Source organism: Bubalus kerabau, chromosome 1 (assembly GCF_029407905.1).
Source record: "Bubalus kerabau isolate K-KA32 ecotype Philippines breed swamp buffalo chromosome 1, PCC_UOA_SB_1v2, whole genome shotgun sequence".
Taxonomy (NCBI): domain Eukaryota; kingdom Metazoa; phylum Chordata; class Mammalia; order Artiodactyla; family Bovidae; genus Bubalus; species Bubalus kerabau.
This window is the reverse complement of record NC_073624.1, coordinates 11,036,817-11,059,035: the sequence shown is the minus strand read 5'-3', so window position 1 is coordinate 11,059,035 and position 22,219 is coordinate 11,036,817. Positions and strand designations below refer to the sequence as shown.

Below are 22,219 nucleotides of genomic sequence, written 5' to 3'. Positions count from 1 at the left end.
AATCCCGTGGACTGTAGCCCACCAGGCTCCTTTGTCCATGGGGTTTCCCAGGCAAGAATATGGAGTGGGCTGCCATTTCCTTTTCCAGGGGAGGATACTTTACTGCTGAGCCTCCCGGGAAGCCCATACACACTGTGTATAAACATAAATAAGCACTTTTTAAATAATGCATAAAATGCACGTTCATGCTCAGCTGTGTCTGACCCTCTGTGACCCCACGGACTGCAGCATGCCAGGATTCCCTGTCCGTCACCAACTCCCGGAGCTTGATCAAATTCATTTCCATCGAGGTGGTGATGCCATCCAACCATCTCATCCTCTTATCCCCTTCTCCCACCTTCAATCTTTCCCAGCATCAGGGTCTTTACCAGTGAGTCAGTTCTTCGCATTAGGTTGCCAAAGTATAGGAGCTTCAGCATCAGTCCTTCCAATGAATATTCAGGACTGATTTCCTTTAGGATGGACTGGGTGGGTCTTCTTGCAGTCCAAGGGACTCTCAAGAATCTTTTCCAACACCACAGTTCAAAAGCATCAATTCTTCGGTGCTCAGCTTTCTTTATGGTCCAACTCCCATATCCATACATGACTACTGGAAAAACCATAACTTTGAGTAGAGGGACCTTTGTTGGCAAGATGTTGTCTCTACTTTTAATACACAGTCTAGGTTGGTCATAGCTCTTCCAAGGAGCAAGCGTCTTTTAATTTTATGGCTGCAGTCACCATCTGCAGTGACTTTGGAGCTCAAGAAAAGAAACTCTGTCACTGTTTCCTTTTTTTTCTCCCATCTATTTGCCATGAAGTGATGGGACCAGATGCCATGATCTTCAATTTTTGGATGTTGAGTTTTAAGCCAGCGTTTTCACTCTTCTCTTTGAGTTTTATCAAGAGGCTTTTTTTAGTTCTTCTTTGCTTTCTACCATAAGGATGGTGTCATCTGCATATCTGAGGTTATTGATACTTCTCCTAGGAATCTTGATTCCAGCTTGTACTTCATTCATCCAGCCTGGCATTCCCATGATGTACTCTGCATAGAAGTAAAATAAACAGGGTGACAGTATACAGCTTTGACGTTCTCCTTTCTCAATTTGGAACCAGTCCATTGTTCCATGTCCAGTTCTAACTGCTGCTGCTTGACCTGCATACAGATTTCTCAGGAGGGAGGTGAGGTGGTCTGGTATTCCCATCCGTTTAAGAATTTTCCACAGTTCTTGTGATCCACACAGTCAAAGGCTTTTTATCGTACATACATCATGATACTTCATTCTTAAATATTTCAGCATACATTGCCTAAGAACAATATAAAAATAAGAACATTCTCCTTTACAGCCACAATACTATTAATATTTCTAAGGAAAATTAAAAACAGTTTCATAATATTACTTAATCATATTTATAGTATTATCTAATATTCAGTTCCTCCCCCTGCTCCCATCAGAAAAATATCTTTCATTGTTGGTTTGGTTTTGGTCAAGGTTTCTTGCATTGCACCTGGATATTGTTTAATTTCTTTTCATCTAGAGTAGTCCTCTTGACTTTCTGCTTTTTATAACCCTTTGATGAGTGTCAGTCAGTTGTCTTATAGAATGTTACATGTTTTGAATTTTTCTCTTAACTCTAGATTCAAGTTAAACAGTTTTAGTAAGATTGTTTCATATGTGTCATTGGGTACTTACTCTTTCATGTCAGAAGCTGCTGTGATTTCAAGTTGTTACTGTTGAAATCAGTTGTGTCGGACTCTTTGCAACCTCATTGTCTGCAGTGTGCAGGCTTCTCTGTCCTTCACTATATCTTCTGGAGTTTGCTCAAACTCATGTCCATTGAATTGGTGATGCCATCCAGTCATCTCATTCTCTGTCACCCCCTTCTCCTCCTGCCCTCAGTCTTCGCTAGATTCAGGTGAGTTGGCTCTTCGCATTATGTGGCCAAAGTGTTGGAGCTTCAACTTCAGCATCATTCCTTCCACTAAATATTTAGGGTTGACCTCTTTTAGGATTGATTGGTTTGATCTTTTTCCAGTCCAAGAGGCTCTCCAGTCTTCTTCAGTACCACAGTTCGAAAGCATCAGCTCTTCAGCGTTCGGCTTTTTTTGTGGTTCAGGTCTCACGTCTGTACATGACTACTGGAAAACTGTAGCTTTGACTATACGGGCCTTGGTCGGCAAAGTGATGTTTCTGCTTTTTAATATGCTGTCTAGATTTGTCAGCTTTCCTTCCTAGCTTTCCTTCCAAGGAGCAAGCATCTTTTAATTTCAGTGACTGCAGTCACTATCCGCAATGATTTTGGAGCCCAAGAAAATAAAATCTGTCACTGTTGCCTCCTTTTCCCCTTCTATTTGCCACAGAGTGCTGGGGCCAGATACCATGATCTTCGATTTTTGAACGCTGGGTTTTAAGCCAGCTCTTTACTCTCTTCTTTCATCCTCATCAAGAGGCTTTTTAGTTCCTCTTCACTTTCTGCCATCAGGGTGGTGTCATCTGCATATCTGAGGTTGTTGATATTTCTTCTGGCAATTTTGACTCCAGCTTGCGCAGCCTTGAATCCAGCCTGGCATTTCATATGATGTACTCTGCATATAAGTCAAAGGAACAGGGTGATAGTTGATTCGGCAGTACATATACTAAAATTGGAAGAATATACAGAAGATTAGCATGGCCCCTGTGCAAGGATGACACGCAGATTTGTGAAGCATTCCGTGTTTTTGCTCGATGACAACCTAGAGGGGTGGGATGGGGATGGAAGTGGGGGGACATGGGTGCCTGTGGCTGACTCCTGTTAATGTTTGGTAGAACCAATGCAGTACTGTAATGCAATTACCTTCAATTAAAAATAAATAAAAAAACTAAATGAATAAATATTGAAAACAAAAAATAAGCGGGGTGACAGTACATAGCCTTGACATACCTCTTTCCCAAGTTTGAACCATTGTAACCATGTCTGATTCTGACTGTTGCTTCTTGACCTGCGTACAGGTTTCTCAGGAATTAGGTAAGGTGGTCCGGTATTCCCATCTCTTTAAGAATTTTCTGTAGTTTGTTGTGATCCATATCACAACAAGGCTTTCGCATAGTCAGTGAAGCAGATGTTCACTGACTGCAAACTTTTCCCCAAGCCGTGAGTAGGACTGTTCCTTCCATGGCCATCTTTTCATGTAAACATTAGTTGTGTGTGTGCCTGCGTGCTCAGTCGTGTCTGACTCTGCACAACCCCATGGAATGTAGCCTGCCAGGCTCCTCTGTCCATGGTATTTCCCAGGCAAGAGTACTGGAGTGGGTTGCCATTTCCTTCTGCAGGGGATCTTCCTGACCCAGGGATCAAACCCACATTTCTCGTGTCTCCTGCATTGGCAAGCGATTTCTTTACCACTGTGCCACCTAGAAAGCTGTTTACTGTTAGTGATATTTATTTTGATCACTTGGGTAGGGAAATTTTTTTTGTTTTTTGTTTTTTTTTATTTTTTATTTTTATTTTTTTTAATCAGAGAGTGTTTATTACTTTACAATATTGTATTGGTTTTGCCATACATCAACAGGTAGGGAAATTTATATTTTAGATTGAGAAGAAGAGAAACCTACTAATATCACTCAGGCAGCTTACCCTTGAGAGGAGGAGAGCTCTGTACACTGACAGGTGCCAGAAAGTAAAGTAAAAGACTTAGTCACTGCCCACAAAATCTGAGAGAGAGGGGGAGATATTATAGAGGTAGATGTTCAAATAGACTATTGTAGTACAGTATTTGTGAAATGAAAGTGTGCAAAATACAGCAGAAGCTAGTAGCTTTACAAAAAAAATAGCTGAGCCTGTTGGGGGATGGGTGTAGGGCATTTGGGACGGTTTCACAGCTTCCTCAGCCTGGAAGGCTGGGTAGAGAATTAACAGGTGCATAGGTACAGAGAGAGGGTCACTTAGTAGGATGACAGGCCATGTGGAAAGGAGGAAGAGACTGTGCCAGAGAGGGGATGGCACTGTGGAACCATCTGCAAGGTTGATGGGGGTACAGGAGATGAGGCTCAGTTAGTGCTGAGGTGATGGTTAGATAGGAAGGTTATTTGATTTTATTTTGAAGTCGGGGTTTTCAAACTTTTAAAGCTGTGAATCACTTTGTTAAAAGGAAATTTTATGCAGGAACTCAGTATATAAAATAGATAAAAATAGAGCACTGTTTGAAAAATTGCCATAGGTGATGAGCTATTCTAGTTTGAGCAGGAGAATGTTGTGATTTATAGTGTTTAGAGCAGGATGGCATATAGTCAGTGTGCAGAAAATATTTGTTGACTGAATGGAGAGTAGAGTTCAGTTCCCTCGTAGTACAGAGGCAGCAGGTTGGAACTAGAAAGGCAGCCACCAGGCTGTGCCAGTTGCCTTGGTGAGCGCTGCCGACCGGAGCTGGAGATTGAATGGGGCTGCGGGTGAGGGTTGGACACAGAGTTGGTTGGACAGTGGCTTGAAGAGACTAGTACCAGAGTCCCAGTTCCATCCCCAGGGGTGTGTCATCCCCAGAGTGTTCTGGGAATTTGTGGAGGCCTTTTGGTGCCAGAGGTCAGAGGCAGCACGGGTGGAGAGAGGATGGGCGTGGGGGTGCTAGGCGTCACAGGTCCAGCCTGAGGTCTTTCATGCAGGTGAAGGAAAAAACTGGGATTTAAACCCAAACTTATGGTTTTACCTGTCAACACAGGGTAGTTTTTGCAGTGTTTAAACAGGTACCAAGATTTTTAGTAGTGCCTCTGTTCAGAACCAAGGAAAGATGATACTGTTTTGTTTGAAACGTTGATGAGAGTTTTTCACGGTTTGGGAATATCCTATATTGTATCTTACTCATCACTGATCATAGTTAATTGCTTACACCTCAGCTCGGTGTTGGTCTGTGTTTTTATTTTGGGTTCTGTTTTAACAAATGACTGCCGTGTCTTCTAGTGAGTCCATGCTTAAGCATTTACATTTTGGAATACTTTTTATTATGTATTTAATTTTTGTCTTCTCTTGATTGTAGTTGGGGTCATATATCAATTATGTTTATGGTTGTAAGTTATATTTATGGTTGTAGGAAGGCATCATTATCTGTGAATTTCACCTCAGGACAGTGTGGGCGTTGTAAAGCTCAGTGCTGTGAGGAGGGGGTGCGGACTTAACGGGAGGACTCTCCCATCCCCGTGAGTCCTAGGACTCTGGCTTGGGGGCCGCCCAGATGCAGTTACTCTTCATTGAGATGAGGATTGCGGCTGGGGTGAAGGTGGTAAACATGGGGCACGCTGAGGTTGGGCTTACACACAGCCTCAAGTTAGAAACGTATGGTAGAAATTGTGAACTGGGATTTGGAGTTGAGGAGGAAAAATAACAGCATTTCTGGAGAGTGAGGTGCTTCGTGCGGGTTGTGGGCCAGCCTGGGCTTCCTCCCCTGGCCGTGCTCTGCGCCTGTGTGGCACTGCCCTATGACACGGACTGCCGGCACGCCCAGTTTTCTCACTTTTAAAAGTGGGGATAATATACTTACCCATTGAATTCATATGGAAATTAAGTGCTTTAAAACATGTCAAATACCTGAATAATGCCAACTTAAAAGTTGTATTCAAATTAGCTATTCACCAAAAATTCAGTAAATGCCAACAATTTTGAATAGATGTATGAATTCTATCATTTGGGCCTTATAAAACAGAATTTTTATGGAAGACTGAGGGCTAGGGAGATTTCCTGTAGACTCAGGAGTCATAAATTGTACAGGAAGTAAAAGTCTGAATTGGCAAAGATAGAATCACATGCTGCCAGACCTTCCCTTCCATCCGTGGACTGTGGACCAGCAGCAGCAGCATCGCTTGGGAGCTTGTTAGAAATGCAGAATCTTAGGCCTCACTCTGAGATTACTGTTTCAGACTTTGAATTTAAGTGAAGTTTCCAGGTGATTCCTGTGCATATTGAAGCACGAGAAGCACTGGGCTCAGGTGTGAGCTGGTCTGGTTCAGCAGGGGCGGGGAACAGGGAGGGAGGCCTTGCTCAGGGCAGGTGCTGGGCCGCCAGGCTGGTGGAGCCTGGCCTCGTTCCAAGTTTTAGCTTTGGGACCTTGGCATGTCTCCTCCATTCTCTGGACCTCAGCTTTTTCATCTTTAGGTGAGGCAAGTTGTCTTCCGCTCTGCTTTTTCTGGGTTTTCTCCTGGGAAGACACTTGTGCATGGTGGTTAGGATTTGGACGGTGTGGGAGGTGAGTGGAGCATTGGGAGTGTGCTTAGGCATGAGTACACCATGAATGGAAATGGTGGATTTTACTAAAGTAAATATATTTAGTCATCCTTTCTGAATTTTGTTCAGAAATCTTAAGATTTAAGAGACACATTCTTTAAGCATATCTTCAGATTTAAAGCTGGCAAGCTGAAGCTTCTGTGGTGATTATTTTTTCTTTATTTGGCTTATTCTCAAGTGAACATATCATAGTTGGATATATTTTATATTAACTTCTAAAATAGTATTACTTTTTAAAAAATCTAGAAATCACATTTGGCTTCCACATTTTGTCTGAGCTTCCTCATTTTTCTTCAGACTTTCTGAGGACCTTGACAGTATCTACTACGTTTTACCTGCAGGGATCATGTCTAGAATAAACAGAATTCCTTGGTAGCTCAGTCGATAAAGAGTCTGCCTGCTGGGCAGGAGACCTGCGTTCAATCCCTGGGTGGGGAAGATCCCCTGGAGAAAGAAACGGCAACCCACTCCATTATTCTTGCATGGGAAACCCCATGGACAGAGGAGCCTGCTGGGCTACCTCCATGGGACCGCGAGAGTCGGACACGACTTACCAACTAAACCACCGCCAGGTATTAGATAATGTTTTGTGTTTGATTTATAAATTTTTATTAAAAATGTTTTAGCTTCCTTGAAGTTGAAAAATACAGGTCTTTGCCCCGTGAGTGTAATTGCAGTGTAATCTTCAGGAATATCTTCAATTTTTATCCCAAACTCAGGTTGCCTCACTGAGGAAAAGAGGTTTGTAATACACAAAAGAAAAAAAAGGTATGGGGGAAGTGGAGAGCTCAGCAACACGCAGCCATGAGGTGTTCTGGAGTAGGTGGTAGTGGTTTCCGTGGATGGGCTGACTATTAAGGAGTGGTGCAGAGAAGGCAGTGGCACCCCACTCCAGTACTCTTGCCTGGAAAACCCCATGGGCAGAGGAGCCTGGTAGGCTGCAGTCCATGGGGTCGCTAAGAGTCAGACACGACTGAGCGGCTTCACTTTCACTTTTCACTTTCATGCACTGGAGAGGGAAATGGCAATCCACTCCAGTGTTCTTGCCTGGAGAATCCCAGGGACGGGGGAGCCTGGTGGGCTGCCGTCTATGGGGTCGCGCAGCTGAGATCAAGGAAGCCAGAGATCACTACCTCCCAGCCCCTAGGGGAGGCGCTTCGCAATGTCTTGCTTTCTGCAGAACACTTCAATTTGAATTTAAAATCTTTGTTCTTAAACGGGCTGCATTTTGAGTCCTGTGCTGACTGCCATCTGCTTTTCTCCCAGGTTTGGGAACATGAGGAAAGCCAGCAAGCCTGGGAAGGCCAGAGAGAGGGGAGAGGTTCTGAAGGGGGTGGGGGCTCTCTTAAGTAACTGGCTGCATATCTGTGTAATCATAATCTCATCTATCTTTGTACAGTTGGTTGAGGGGACCCCAACTCGTTGTCCTTGCAACGAGCAGGATCTACTCTCTAGTTGCGGAGCAAGGTTCTCATTGTGGTAGCCTGTCTTTTTGCTGAGCATGGGCTCTAGGGCGTGTGGGCTTCGGTAGTTGTGGCATGCGGGCTCAGTAATTGCAGTGCACAGGCTTCGTTGCTCCGTGGCATGTGGATTCTTCTCAGACCAAGGATCGAACCTATGTCTCCCACATTGGCAGGTGTATTCTTCATCACTAAGCCACAAGGGAAGCCCCGAACCCTTTATATTTTAGAATCATTTTAGATTTACTGAAAAGTTACTGTCACAGTACCAAGAGTTCATGTATTACCCTGTTAGCAAACTTTTTCTGTGGAGGACCAGATAGTAAGTATTTTAGGCTTTGTGGACAGATTGTCTTTTCTTGGAATAGCTTAGTTCTGCCAGTGTAAGGCAAAAGCGGCCATAGCTGGACAGTAAGTAAATGAAGGGTATGGCTATGTTCTAGTAGATATTTTTTTTTTTTTTTTTCCCCTTTGGTATGCCATGTGGCTTGCGAAATCTTAGTTCCCCAACCAGTGACAGAACTCAGGCCCTGGCAGTGAAAGCGCCAAGTCCTAACCACTGGACCACGGGTGAACTTCCTCAATAAAACTTGATAAGAGCAGGTGGCTGGTTGGATTTTGGTCAGTGGACATTAGTTTTCTGACTCTTGCTGAATACCCTTTACCCAGCCTTCCTGATGTTTAATCTTACACAATCAGGGTACATTTGTCAAAATGAAGATACTTTGATACAATGCTGCTAACCAAACCCAGACTTGATTTGAATACGTGTCCGTCTTTGATTCGGTTTTCAGTCTTGGCTTCAGCTTTATGCTTTGTTGACAGCATGTCTCCTCCGCCTGTTACTGTCAGCTGGAGACTCTGGATACTCATTTTGCTCTGTGAACTTTGTTGCCCAAATTGTCCTAGCTTTGGCCTTTGTGGTTCTTTCAGGTAAGCCTATGTCTTTTGGATATGTCCTCAGTTTTTCTTGTTTGAACCCTTTTTGTCTTTTTGGCTGCACAACATTTGGGATTTTAGTCCCCCAACCGGGGACTGAAGCTGTACCCCCTGCAGTAGAACCGCAGAGTATTAACCATTGCACCTCCAGGGAAGTCCCTCGAATACTTTCTGACTGAGTTATATTCCGTTATAAGGATATACTCCTCTTCTCTCTGGATCTTTTTGTGAGGTGGTGGACGTTTGGATTGTTTCCACCGTTTGTTTTGGTATGAATAATAACTTTGTGTATTGCTAATGGGTATTTTTGTGAGCATGTATTTTCTTTTCTCCTGGCTGGGTACCTAGGAGTGGAACTGGAGTTGTTTGACTTTATAATAAACCCCCAAACTTATTACCACAGTGGCTGCACGAGTTCCAGTTTTTCCCATCATCATTATTGCTCAGTATTGTCTGTATGATTATGACGTTCTGGTGGGTGTGGAATGCTGCCTCCCTAATGATGATGATAGTCAGCACCTTTTCATGTGTGTGTTAGTGATTCACATATTGTTGATGAAATTTCTATTAGGATATTTTGGTTATTTTAAAAATTAGTCTGTTAGGTGTATATGTTCTGGATGGAAGTCCTTTGTCAGAATTACTGTTTTACATATCTTTTCTTTCACTATGTGAGTTGTCTTTTCTTTCAGTCTATGAATTTTCTTTTTTCTAGTCTATGAGTTGTCTTTTCTAATTAATAAATTAGAATTTTCGAATTCTAATTTATCAATTTTTTCTTTTATGGTTGTGCTTTTGTTATCATCATATCTAAGACATTTTTCCTTGCCCAGGGTCACAGAGGTTTTCTCTTACATTGTCTTTTGCGGAGGAGGGCTGCACCTCGAGGCATGTGGAACTTCCCCACCACACCCTCTGTGGTAGAAGTGTGGAGTCTTAACCACTGGGTCACTGGGGAAGCTGTTCTTAATATTTTCTTTAGGTTTTATTGTTTTAAAAAAATATTTCTGTTTTTTTTGGCTGTGCTGGGTCTTTGTTGCTCCATGGGCTTTGCTCTAGTTTTGGCAAGCGGGGGCTGCTCTCTAGTTGCCGCGCGCGGGCTTCTCTTATGGCTGAGTGTGGGCTCTAGGGCCTGCAGGCTTCCGCAGGTACGGGTCCCAGGCTCTAGGTCAGCTGTTGTGGCGCCCAGCCCTGCTTCTCTTCAGCATGTGGGATCCTCCCGAACCAGGAATCAAACCCATGTCTCCCTCATTGGCAGGTGGATTTTTTTTTTTTTTTTTTTTTTAACCACAGAGCCACAAGGGAAACCCTGTTTTGGATTTTATATTTAGATCTGTGATCCATTTTGAATTGATTTTTGCTTATGGTGTGAGGCATTAATCACAACTGTTGTTTTGTTTTGTGTATGTTGTGGCACCATTTGTTGAAAGGACGTCCTTTATTCATTGAACTGCTTTTGTCCTTTTATAAAGAATCAGTTGCTTACATATGTGTGGGCTCACTTCTGGACCATTATCCTGTCTCATTATTGAACTTGTCTGTTTTTAGGCTAATACCACACTGTCTTGATTACTATAATTTTGTCATAATTCTTAAAATTAAATAATGTTAGTGATATTCACTCTGTTTGCCTATTTTATGTCCTTTGTACTTCCATATGGATTTTAGAATTATGCTGAGATTTTGAATGGGATTGTGAGGAATATACAGATCTTGTGGGAAATTGACCTTTTAATAGTATTTAGTCTTTTCTGTTTGTTTAGATTTTATTTAGTTTCTCACAGAAAAATATTATGTTTTTCAGTTTAGGTCCTACCTTTTGTTGGATTTTTTCCTGAAGCATTTTATACTTGTTTTCTATGCTGTTGTATATTTTAAAAATTTTTAATCATTTAAAAAGTTGTTTTTTACTGTCCTGTTGTACATTTTAAAAAGATTTCAGTTGTTTTTTGCTAGTTTATAGGCATGCAATTGAGTTTTATATATTGATCTTATATCCTGTAATTTTCCTAAATTCACTTTTTTAGCAGTATTTTTGTAGATTCCATTGGGTTTTCAACATAGATGATGTGATGATGTCTATAAATAAGACAGTTTTGCTTGTTTCTGATCTGGGTACCTTTTATTTTTCTTGCCTTATTGCTCTGTCTAGAACTCCCCATAAAACGTCCAATAGAAGCAACCAGAGCAGTCATCCTTGTCTTGTTCTTCATCTGAGGGAAAAGCATTCAGGCTTATCACCCTTTTATTTTGATTTTTTTTCCTAAAGTTATTTAGAAGTATGTTAATTTAGTTTCAAATACTTGGGAATCTGTCAGTTTTCTATTATTGATTTCTAACTTAATTCTATTTTGGTCAGACAAGTAGAGTTGGCATCTTTTTTTTTTAACTTCTCATATTCATAATTTTAATGCAAAGTTAAACTGTAAAGAAAAAACATTTAGACATTATAACAATAAGAGCAAATGTAATAGTTGGGAAAGTCAAGAACATGTAGAGAAGCAGCTCACTAAAAGAAGAAGCCAGTAGCCAGCATGTATGTGGGGATATGTTTGTCTTTGCTAGTGGGGTTGTCTGTTGTTTTTGTCTATTATTTCCTTTTGGGGATACATGCCTCCTCTACTCCACAGTTTCTTGCCTCAAGTTGGCATCCTTTAAAGTTGATTGAGACTTGTATTGTGGTCCATAACGTGGGCTTGCTAGTTATTTAATGTGTACTTGAAAAGAATGTGTGGTCTGCTGTCGTTGGCTGGAGTTTTCTTTAAATGTCAGTTCAGGAGCTTGGGTACCTTTAAACACAAAGAGTGAAATATGACATAGATTCTTTTCTCTTTCCCCAAATTCATAATGTGAGTGCTTAGATCCTGCTATCTCTTTCTACTAGCTGAGAACAGTCTCCTGATCAGAATGACAGCTCTGAGCTGGAAGGCCTTATTTCATTAGTGCACTAACCAGCCACAGAGGTTAGCTTATTGGCTACTTAATAATTAAATGAAGTTGGTTGTAATTCTTTGAGCATACACAGAACTTAGTAGGTTAACCCTTTACTGCCCAGGATTCCTGAGGTGTTCATGTATGAATACAGAGGAGCCTAAAATCCTTGAAAACTATGAGAAAAGATGTTTCAGTTAATTTCAAGAGAAGGTCTCATTTAAGAGGCATATTAAATGAAAACAAAATTACAGATTTGGAAACGAGTTCTCTGACTTGAATATTCCTTTATTAACTGATCTTGGAGTCTTAATGGAAGAACTTCTATACCAGCATTTCTTTCGGCTAGCCAGTTTTACTCTTTGAGGAGGTTTCACTAAAGCATTTCCTTGGTTATTTCATATCCTTGTAAGACACAGAGGAAGGTTAGTGGAAGAGAAGGCTGCACTAGATTATAGATCACTGGTGGTGAACCAAATATGGACTAGAATTCCAGAAATGAAAGAGACCTTGGATAAGGTGATGGGCATCTGGTGGTTGAGGAAATTCAGATGCAGAAAAGTTAGTGGTTGCCTGACAGCAGGGTGCCATGCCCCTCAAAGGGACTTTGACAGTCTTGAGACATATTTAGTTGCCACAAGTTAGGACAGGGGGCCCCCCTAGTATTCAGTGGTTAGAAGCCCAGGAAATTGCCAAATATCCACAGTCCCCAGAACAGAACAGTGCTCTGGGCCAAAATGTCAGTACTGCTGAGCTTAAGAATGGTCTGCATTCAGTTTATCTTGAGTTTTGATCAGAACCTGAATCTAAAACTGCTTCCAGTGATGTACATACTCGCCATCAGCTGCTCTTATTTTTCATTCTTTTCAACTTCATTTTAAGATTCAAGGTAAAATCCACATAACATAAAGTTAACCATTAACCACTTTAAAGTGTATAATTCAGTGACATTTAGTAAATTCAGTATGTTGTGCAACTGTCATCTGTTTGTAGTTCCAGGATATATCCATCACCCCACAAGGAGACCGCACACCCTTTAGACAGCGCTCCATTCCCTGCCCCACCTCTGGCCACCACTAATCGGCTTCTGTCTCTATGGAGTCTTTTTTTTTTTTTTGTAAATGTCTCTGGATTCTAAATTCTTTTATAAGGTTTTTAAGAAATAAACTGGATGAGAAATCAGGAGCATGGACATGGCATCTGGGGTCCCATTCTTTTCTGTCAGTTAAGGGGGAAATCATTCATTTGACCTTTTCCCTTTATTTATGTGGCTGCTGGCCCAGTAGCCAAAATATTTTTCTGCTTTACATGAGTCTGAAATTCTAGCCCACAATCTGTTTGCTCAGAGTTTTTATGGATGTCTGTGAAAGTCGCTCAGTCGTGTCCGACTCTTAATTCTCCAGGCCAGAATACTGGCATGGGCAGCTCTTCCCTTCTCCAGGGGATCTTCCCAACTCAGGAATTGAACCCAAGTCTCCCACATTGCAGGCGGATTCTTTACCAGCTGAGCCACCAGGGAAGCCCTTGGACGTCTGTAACAGAATTTAATTTCTCACTGATCCTTTCTTACCTGGTATGCTTCTGAGCCACCTCCCCAGGTACTGAACCTAAATGTCCTTACATTGATGTGCTTGAAATTAGGAACTGAAGTGATTAGGGAGGTAAATTCATCCCATTACTAAACATAAATGTGTTTGGAGTCATTTAGCACCTAATTTGTATTGCTTTGTAATTAAAAACAAAAACAAGTATATTCCTATGTTTTCATTCCTGCTTAAAACCCTGCAGTGGCTGCTTCTTGGGTTTAGAGTAAACTCTGAATTCCTTACCATTGTGTAATAGGGTCCCCACAGGCTCTGCGTCCACTCCTGGCCTGTTCCTTCCTCTCCCCGGCTCTTGGTGTGGGCACATGAGCCCTTTTTTCTCATGAAGGATCCCAGCTCCTTGAGGCCTCTGCACCAGCAGTTGCCTCTCTGCGCATAGGGAGACATGCCTTGTACTGGTTTTCGAATCTTAGCTCACATGTCCTCTCACATGTGAAACCTGCACTGATTATCCTGCTGTCTATGGCTTGTTGTAAAAATTTCGAGTGAGTATTGTGGAGAGAATAATACAGCAGATTCCCCTTACACACGCTTTTGTTCACAGTCAGCCAGTTTAGAGCAGCGCTGCCTCTTCCTGAGCGTCGCTGTCTGTCATACTGCTCTTTTCAGTTTTCTTTTTCTGCGGTTGGCGTTTTTTTGTGTACACCCAGGACTGCGAGTTTTTTGAGCAGTAATCTTGTCTGTCCTGTTTACTCTTGCCTGGAACATGTTCCTTTGTCTGTGTACATAGTAGGTGCTCAGTAAATATTTACTGAATGAATGAAATGAAATAAACTTCTTCAAATCAGAGACTGTGCCTAACGCATGTTTGTCTTCGTAACTGTGCCTGATCCAGAGCTGCTGCACACACAGGTTCCTCTCCTCTCCTGACAGTAGATTTGTGGATGTAGTAACCCACGTGCAGGGTTTCTGTGATGGGAGGAAGGAGAGTATACTCTTCTTTGCATTTGCTTTCAGATTGCTCTGCTTGTATAGTAAGACTGGAGATTTTTTTCCTGTTGCCATATTCACGTGCTATTTAGTCTCAGTTGTTGTCTGCTTATAGGTAAATTTGTAACTCATACTAGAAGCCCACATTTATCTTTCCTTCCCTGATTGGTTGTTTCTAGAACTCTGGAAGGTAAGATCATCTAGGTTTAACTCCCATTTTACAGATGAGGACTTTGCCCAGAGTCATACAGTAAGGTGGTAGGTTCAGTTGGGGTTGGAAATGAGAGCCAAGCCTAGCAGTTAAAAGTACTTTGTAATTTTCTCTCTGTTGCATATTTATGAGTTCTGTTTTATTGGTTGGACTCTATAAGTTTTATTAGTTCTTTGTGATCAGGGGCTATGTACTCTGAGTACCTGGTATAGCTTTTAACACCAAGCATAGACTAATGTTTTTGGACTAGGAGACTAATATAAGAGCATTGCTTTATTTGAGAATTAATTTAGTGTTATATCGCTATTTCTCCCTGCCTTATGGGAAGAGACACTTGGAGGACAGAGCTTGCTTACTTATGCAGAGGGCACATACAGGAACTGAGAACGGGGCGGATGAGACGGGGAGGGTTAACAGAAGGCTACAGGCGGAGGCTTTGCTCTTTGGAGCGAGTCCATCACTTCCTGCTGTCCAGTCCAGTGTGAAAGACCATCTGGGCCTCCCCTCAGCAGATGAACATGATGTAGTGGATGTGGGATATAAAAGCTGGGTTTTGCTGAAAGTAATTGTCAGGTTAGATAGATCTGGAAATATCCAGTGCAGAGACGGGATTGAAATGGGCAAAAAAGTGTAATGATTATTTATAATTATTTTGAGCCAGTGTAGATCTATTTATATCATGCAGACATATATTGAATACTTTTAAAATACGTGGTATCATTATAACATCGCTTTATGTATGTGTGTACTCAGTCGTGTCTGGCTCTTTGCGACCCCACAGACTGTAGCCCACCAAGCTCCGCTGTTCATGGGATTCTCTAGGCAAGAATACTGGAGTGGGTTACCATTTTCTACTCTAGGGAATCTTCCCGATGCAGGAATCAAACCCAGGTCTCCAGTGTCTCCTGCACTGGGAGGCGGATTCTTTACCACTGAGCCACGTGGGAAGCCCATTATAACATATTATATAGTTTTATTTCTTTTTAAAGTCATATATAATAAACATTTTCTGTGTTAATATTCAGTACTGCTGTAGAAATCAGTAAGTGATGTTTTTGTTTGTCATGGCTGATACTGTAATAACGTACCTCATTTCTTTTGCATGTTGAATGAATGATGATCAATAGCTGGTGGCTACAGTTTTGGTGTTCTTCTTTATTGTAACTAGGAGTTACAATAAATTACCCTTGGGAAAGGGTAAGTTCTGTGTATCTAGTCTGGTTCCCCAAAGTAAGGCCTTAGGAATTGCCACCATTGAGACTCGGCGGTGCAGCCAGGGCCAGTTGTTTTCTTAGAGCTACGCTTCTCTTCTGTCTCTGACTTTGCGTTTTCATTCCCTGCCCCACCCTGCGCCCTGCAGCTGCTTCTGTGCTGTGTGTGCCTAAAGCAGGCTTGGGCTTCGGCGTGGCTCCCATTCTCAGGGCTGAAGAGCCTGAGCCTTTGGCTCCCAGTGCAGCAGTATCGCTTGCTGGTTTTTCACTTTGGGGGAGGGATACGAGGACCCTTTCAGATCCCTCCCGTCTTCAGCAGATCTAACTGATGGAAGATAGAAAGACACCCTCCGCCCACCACCCCCTGCCCCGTGCTGTGGGGTCAGCCGGTAAGCCCTTTTTTCTGGAGGCTCAGCCAACCGCAAATGAGGACTTCTGAGGTTGGGATGGTTGTATCTGGAAGTCTGCTATATCCCTCAGAGCTCTCGAAGTCACTCAAGAAGCTTGCACATGACTTGCCGTTTCCATCAGGGGTGTGCTGCCTTTCTCTGGGGCTCAGCCACCTCCTTTCTCCTGATGGGGTGGGCACTGCAGTGTTTTTGTGCATCTGCACTCTGTCCCCTTAGATGGGCTGCAGTCAGACTCTCTTGATTAGCACTGTTACAGTTTTCTTCAGGAAACACTCTTTAAAACCGCTCTGAGGTGGAGAGAGCCTGGGCTCAGCCCCACTGCCACGCTTGGGGCACACAGACCTTTCCTTGACCTCGTTGGAAAGACATCCTCCGCAGAGCCCACAGGCTAGTTTTAGATGAGGGAGACCTGTGATGGTTGTGAACCTCCTCTAAAGGGATCAGAATCAAGGAGTTATTCTTGTGGGAGAACAAAGCTGGAGTGTGGGGAAAACAGGAACAAGCAGTGTCCTCACAGTGCTGGAGGGGTGGGTCTTCCTTGCAAGGTTCCCTTTTCCAGGCACTTACTGGTCAAGACCTCAAGTGATGCTTAAACTTTGCTTTTAACTGTTCTAATTGGATCCTTAATGCACTGTTCTGTCTTGGCTTTAGGCGACCTGTTCGGTCACACTCACTGTCCAACCACTGCTTGGCTTGCTCCCCTGCCTCCTCACCCCTCAAACACACACTGTTTGGATACTCTGGTCTGAGCAGCAGGAAAGTGGGTGTTTGGTCTCAGAGGACCTTCTCTGCTGCAGGACCTTAGGTCCAGTTTTCCATTTGGTATTCAGTCTGACATTTTAGACCAACCCTCCTCTCCAGATGTTCTGAAAGCTAGATGTGCAGTTTAAAGCTACATTTACTTGGAAGTTTCACATACATTTACTTGGAAGACAGTCTAGAATCAATCCAAGTCTCTGGAAGACAGGGTTTCAGATGACCAAGTTTTGAGGTGTATTGCAAGTATCGTTACTGATGTGAATTACCTTAGTTGGTAAAGAATGTACCTAAAAGATTAATTTGAGCAGATGCAGATGGAATCTTTTTGCTCACTCTCTAGGATGGGAGAAAACTTGTTGGGATGAGGAGTTGGAGTGTATCATAGCTCATCGGGGCCAAATCTGTCCATCATTCACCTTCGCCCTTCTTGGTGATCTTTCCTTTTGGGGCATGCTTACATGTGTGAGGAATCTGTAACCAGTGACGAATTCCTGAAGTGTGGTTGTAAAAGTTAAGAGTTGCCTATACACAACTCTTAAAATACTTCTTACTAAATTGTCTCTTATTTAGATGGTGGAAAAGTATGGCGGTGACTCAGTTCACTTAGAAGGCATTTGTATTGGTGCCTTTTGTGTGTAGCAGTGGGCCCTTAAGTGTTTGAATACATGAATCGATAGATGAAACGATTTTCTTCTTGCCAGTGAAATGTGCCTGTTGACAGGCACTTGGCATTTCGTCCGAGTCTCTGACTTCAGTGTCCTTTTTCTTCCCTTCTTAGAAGGTTCAGTATTCTGCCCTGCCTTTTTGGCCCAGTGTTTTCATTCAATATGCTGCTGCTTATTAGGTGAACTGCTTTCCTGCTACACATTTCAAATAAAGACTTTTGAAACTTAGAGTAATCCATATGTAAATTGGGACTGGACTGGCATTTTGGGTATAATTCACTGGAGCGCAGGCAGTATGACGGGGCTTGTAATTTCCTTCATATTTTATATTGTTCCTCTAGAGAAGTACCCATAGACAGATACCATTTTCTAAATGATTCCAGAGTAGTGCTTCACAGTGCCTATTCCACTGAGCCCTAGGTCTCTTCCAGTTATTTCATTGTGTTGTAAAACTCATGGTATTCAAGATAAAATTGTAATTCCCCTATAGAAATAATTCCATATAACAGGATACAAGGTACAAAACTATTGTACAGTATCTGAAATCTCCCCTTTTGCTATAAACTAGAGAGAAGGGAAACAAATGTTTGTACATTATAGTGGAAAATAGAGATCATGTTCTTCCAAATGTGCTTGCATGAAGTAGTGTTAATATCCCCTTTTAGCACCACGTGTGAACTATCTGGGGCTTCCCAGGTGGCGTTAGCAGTAAAGAACCCACCTGCCAGTGCAGGATACTTAAGAGACCCAAGTTCAGTCCCTCGATCGGGAAGATTCCCTGGAGCAGAGCATGGCAACCCACTCCAGTGTTCTTGCCTGGAGAATGCCGTGGACAGAGGAGCCTGGTGGGCTACAGTTCACGGGGTTGCAGAGAGTTGGACACGACTGAGCGACTTTGCATGCAGCATGTGAACTATCTGGGGCTGAAGTTGAAATGAGATAATGTAGTGGCCAAATGCATCTGGAACTCTTGGGAACAATGTGACCTATAGTATAGTACATCAAAGTACAGTAAAAATCTGAAAATCTAGGATTTTGTATTCCAGAAAGTTCTGATGGTATAGCATCTGTGTGCTAACCACTAGGCATACAAAGAGGTTTTTACTGTAATAATATTTTCTTATGGATAGGCAGAGTGCATTTATTAGAACTGTTTGGCTTGCTAGTAATATGAACAAATCGTGATAGATCTTAGCTGAATGAGAGAGTATATTTCACTACTCTTGATAAATTTGCCATTTATTTTATACAGTCTAGAAGTGATATACTGTATTCAGTTGTGATTATCTCAGAAGTCTTTTGACCTTTTTATTTCATATATAATTTGTGTTGGCCTCAAGTCAGTAGCGGAAATGGCAACCCACTCCAGTGTTCTTGCCTGGAGAATCCCAGGGACAGGGGAGCCTGGTGGCTGCCGTCTATGGGGTCGCACAGAGTCGGACACGACTGAAGCGACTTAGCAGCAGCAGCGGCAGCAAGTCAGTAGCAGAGGTGTAATAATAGTGGATTGCGATAACCTTAGTGATACCACCAAAGCAGCACTAATAACGTGTCTTGAATAAGGTAAAATCAGAAGTGTGACCATTCAGGATTTCAGTATAGGTTATCTACATTGCCTGGTACACATTTTTTTGTATTTAAAATTTTTAATTGAAATATAGTTGATTTACAGTGTTTCTGCTATACAGCAGTGATTCAGTTATACATAATTAAAAAACTTTTTTTCCATTGTAGCTTAGGATATTGAATATAGTTCTCTATGCTATATATAGGACCTTGTAGTATATGGTATTAATTTTTATATATAAGGTTAATAGTTATTTCAATGGGAAAAGAAACTTATACTGTATTCTGACGCATTAGATTGTTCTCCCAGTTGGCATTCACAGCCCTTCAGTATGCAGCACAGCTCCTGCACCAAACCGTTCAATAGATCCTCTTTTACAAGCCATTTCTGCAGTACTAAAGAATTTCTCTGTCTATATTTGTGGGTATTTCTTAATGTAAGATGATAATAATCAACTATGTTTTCAATAAAATTGTATGTGCATGCTGTTGTATTATATATAGTTCATTTTCGTTACCCTACATTCTACCATGGAAATGCCCACCGCACAGAGCGAAAGACAAGGCGGTGCGCTGTGGCAGTCCGGGCCTCACTGGGCCAGCAGTCATCCCGCCTCTGCTCTAAGCCTGCCTTGTTGGTGGGGAGGAACATGCCTGGTAGTACCTCTTCCTGAGACGATGGTTGTGTTATAAGTGAGTCTGAATTTGGAGATGAAAAATGTTGACTTCAGCAATTTAATTTTATCTCCTTGCTTGGTTTATTCTGTAAATAATGTGAAGCTTTTAATCTATCAGTCAATCATCCATCCATTTGTAGTCCACTGAGAACCAACTTCCTTCTTCCATTTAAATTTTGTTCACTGGAGATTTGAGGCTTCATCACTGCCTCCTGAGGCCAAGGTTTTCTAGTATACTGATGATGTCTGGGAAGAAACATTTTGGGATTGTTTTTACTATTTCCAGATCATTCCCATTCTGGGTTGGAGAGGCTGAAATGGTGAAATTATGAAGCCAGCAGTTAGTGCTAAGGGAGTTGAGTGCCCTGTTTACTGAAATACCTATGAACACAGCCCCTTTAATGGTGATGAATTTCATGCAGAATATTTGAACCTAGGCAGCTAAGGATATGTGTAGGGTCAAAGGTAAGTTGAGACACAAAGAAAGGGGTAGTGATTTTTATATTTATTTAGTGCTTTTCAAAATGATTACTAATACTGAATTTAGAATTGCTTGACTTCGTGGGTCAAGAAGGTGGAGTGCATATCTTTTTAATTGTTTTCTTTTTCTAGACCTTTATTATTTCTTACTGATTTTTGTATTGGTTTACTTCGCTGTCAAATATTGATAAATATCTTCCCCTCAGTAATGCCCTGAATGATAGAGTGGGTGAGGCAATGGAGGGTGTTAGTTAAGGGCTTGGGCTCTAAATTGCCCGGATTTAGATCTCAGTCACCAGTGAATGGATGGATACTGTTTGTCTAATTACTTCTCCAGTTCCGACTCTTAGATTGTTACAGTGCTTTGCCTTTTTTTTTTAAAGTAATAAAGTACCAGTGATATCAGATGTGCGCAATTGTGATTAGGGGGCTAGTCTTTTTAAAGTCTCTTGATATATAATGTCCTATTGAAGTTGTCAGGTGTGTTCTTTCACAACAGAGGAACTTTTAAGAATTTAAAATTGCTTCATCACATGGGTTTGGTGAGTGTTTTGCCCATCCTTTTTGTTGAGGAAGAGACTTAATTTCTGATGGGCTTTCTTACATAAATTCAGCAAGTTTCTGTGGTATGAATTCAAATAGAGAGCACATTTAGGTAAATACTGGCCATCCACAACCATTGGCTACTATTATGTTTTCTTTGAGGGTCACCTCTTAGTAATTAAGTTTCACTTTATAAAATTTCTGTTTTCTGGACAGTACTTGCTTCTTGGAGAAGCAATAATTACTTTTAGTTCCAAGGAATATTTTTTATAGCAACTTAATAACTTGTAGTTAGTGAAAGTTTCATAGATTAATTCACTGGTCAAGTTTTGCAAAAAGTAAGGGAAAAATGTTAAGAAATCAATGTCTTTGCTACAGTCTCTGTTTAGGGCGAAAGGTAAATTGTGGCTTCCTGGAGTTTCCTTGGAAGCGGAACTTCTGGGTAGCCAGGATTTCTGTATATTGCGAAGTTTACCACTGTACCACTGTTCATGAATTTATGGCCTAAACTTTGAATTTACTTATTTTGAGAAAAAATCTACATAGAATGTGTTTAACTTCCCAATCTTAAGAAAAAAAATTAATTCACTTTATTAAGTATACAGTTGCATTTCAGCAATTGGATATACCTGTGTAACCAGCACCCCAAACAAAATATCAACGATGGCATTTCCCTAAGAGTTCCTCCTGCCCCTTAGAATGATATCAGCCCCCTCAAAACACACACACCAGGACCACGCAGTCAGGGGGTGAGCATTAGAACCCACAATATGCATTCTTTCCTTTCCCCCCAGCCTAGTGGGGGACATACTTTTATCTGGTCCCAGTAACTGCGGGCCTCCTGCATGGCAGCACATGGTGAATCTCCTCTCTCCTGAGCACCTTATGCCTCTGCCCTTACTTTAGTGGTTCCACGTGTAGGCTTGGGGGCGAGGACTCTTGTTCCAGCTTTCTAAAACAATTAGCTTTCTTTTTTAAAAAAATTATTTTTGTCTTTGCCGGGTCTTCGTTGATGCGTAGGCTTTTTTTCTTTAGTGCTGAGAGTGAGGGCTTCTCATTTCAGGAGTTTCCCTGGTTGCAGCATGCAGGCTCAGTGGTTCCAGCACCCGGGCTCCAGAGCACAGGCTCAGTAGTTGTGGCGAGAGGGCTTAGTTGTTCCATGGCCTCTGGGATCTTCCTGGATCAGGGATATAACCCGTGTCTCCTGCACTGGCAAGCAGGTTCTTTACCAGGGAAGTCTGCACTAACTTTTTAAAAGATTGTCTCTGGCTCTTCAGATCATGTCAGACTACTAGCTACTGGGCAACTCTGGTTTTTTTTTTTTCTGGCCATTTTAGCTGCAGTATATCTTTCATAGATCAGTCCTGTTAAACTGGGCAGACGTACAGTAGGGTGCTGGATGATAAAAACCTGTTCTATTTATGAACATGGTGAACATGAACGCGAATTTCTGGGCACGGATTCTGCTGGTGTTCTCCTGCCTTTCGGTGCCCTACCCATGACCCCGTCCCGTGGGTCCTGCGGCCATCATTCCATCTGTTGCTCTTCTGTTGCCCCCAGTTCTCCAAGAGCTTCTCTGAGCCGTATCATCCTTGCCTGGTTCAT

The 22,219-nt window shown here is 42.0% G+C and overlaps 1 protein-coding gene and 1 non-coding gene across 9 annotated transcripts in view; both read left to right on the top strand.

Moving 5' to 3' along the window:
* Positions 1-22,219, top strand: part of LOC129643204 (chromatin remodeling regulator CECR2) — a 118,107-nt gene that overhangs the window by 21,197 nt on the left and 74,691 nt on the right. The window lies entirely within an intron of this gene.
* LOC129642511 (U6 spliceosomal RNA) lies at positions 2,597-2,700 on the top strand. Its single transcript, XR_008709780.1, has one exon. It is a non-coding gene; the product is annotated as a U6 spliceosomal RNA (small nuclear RNA).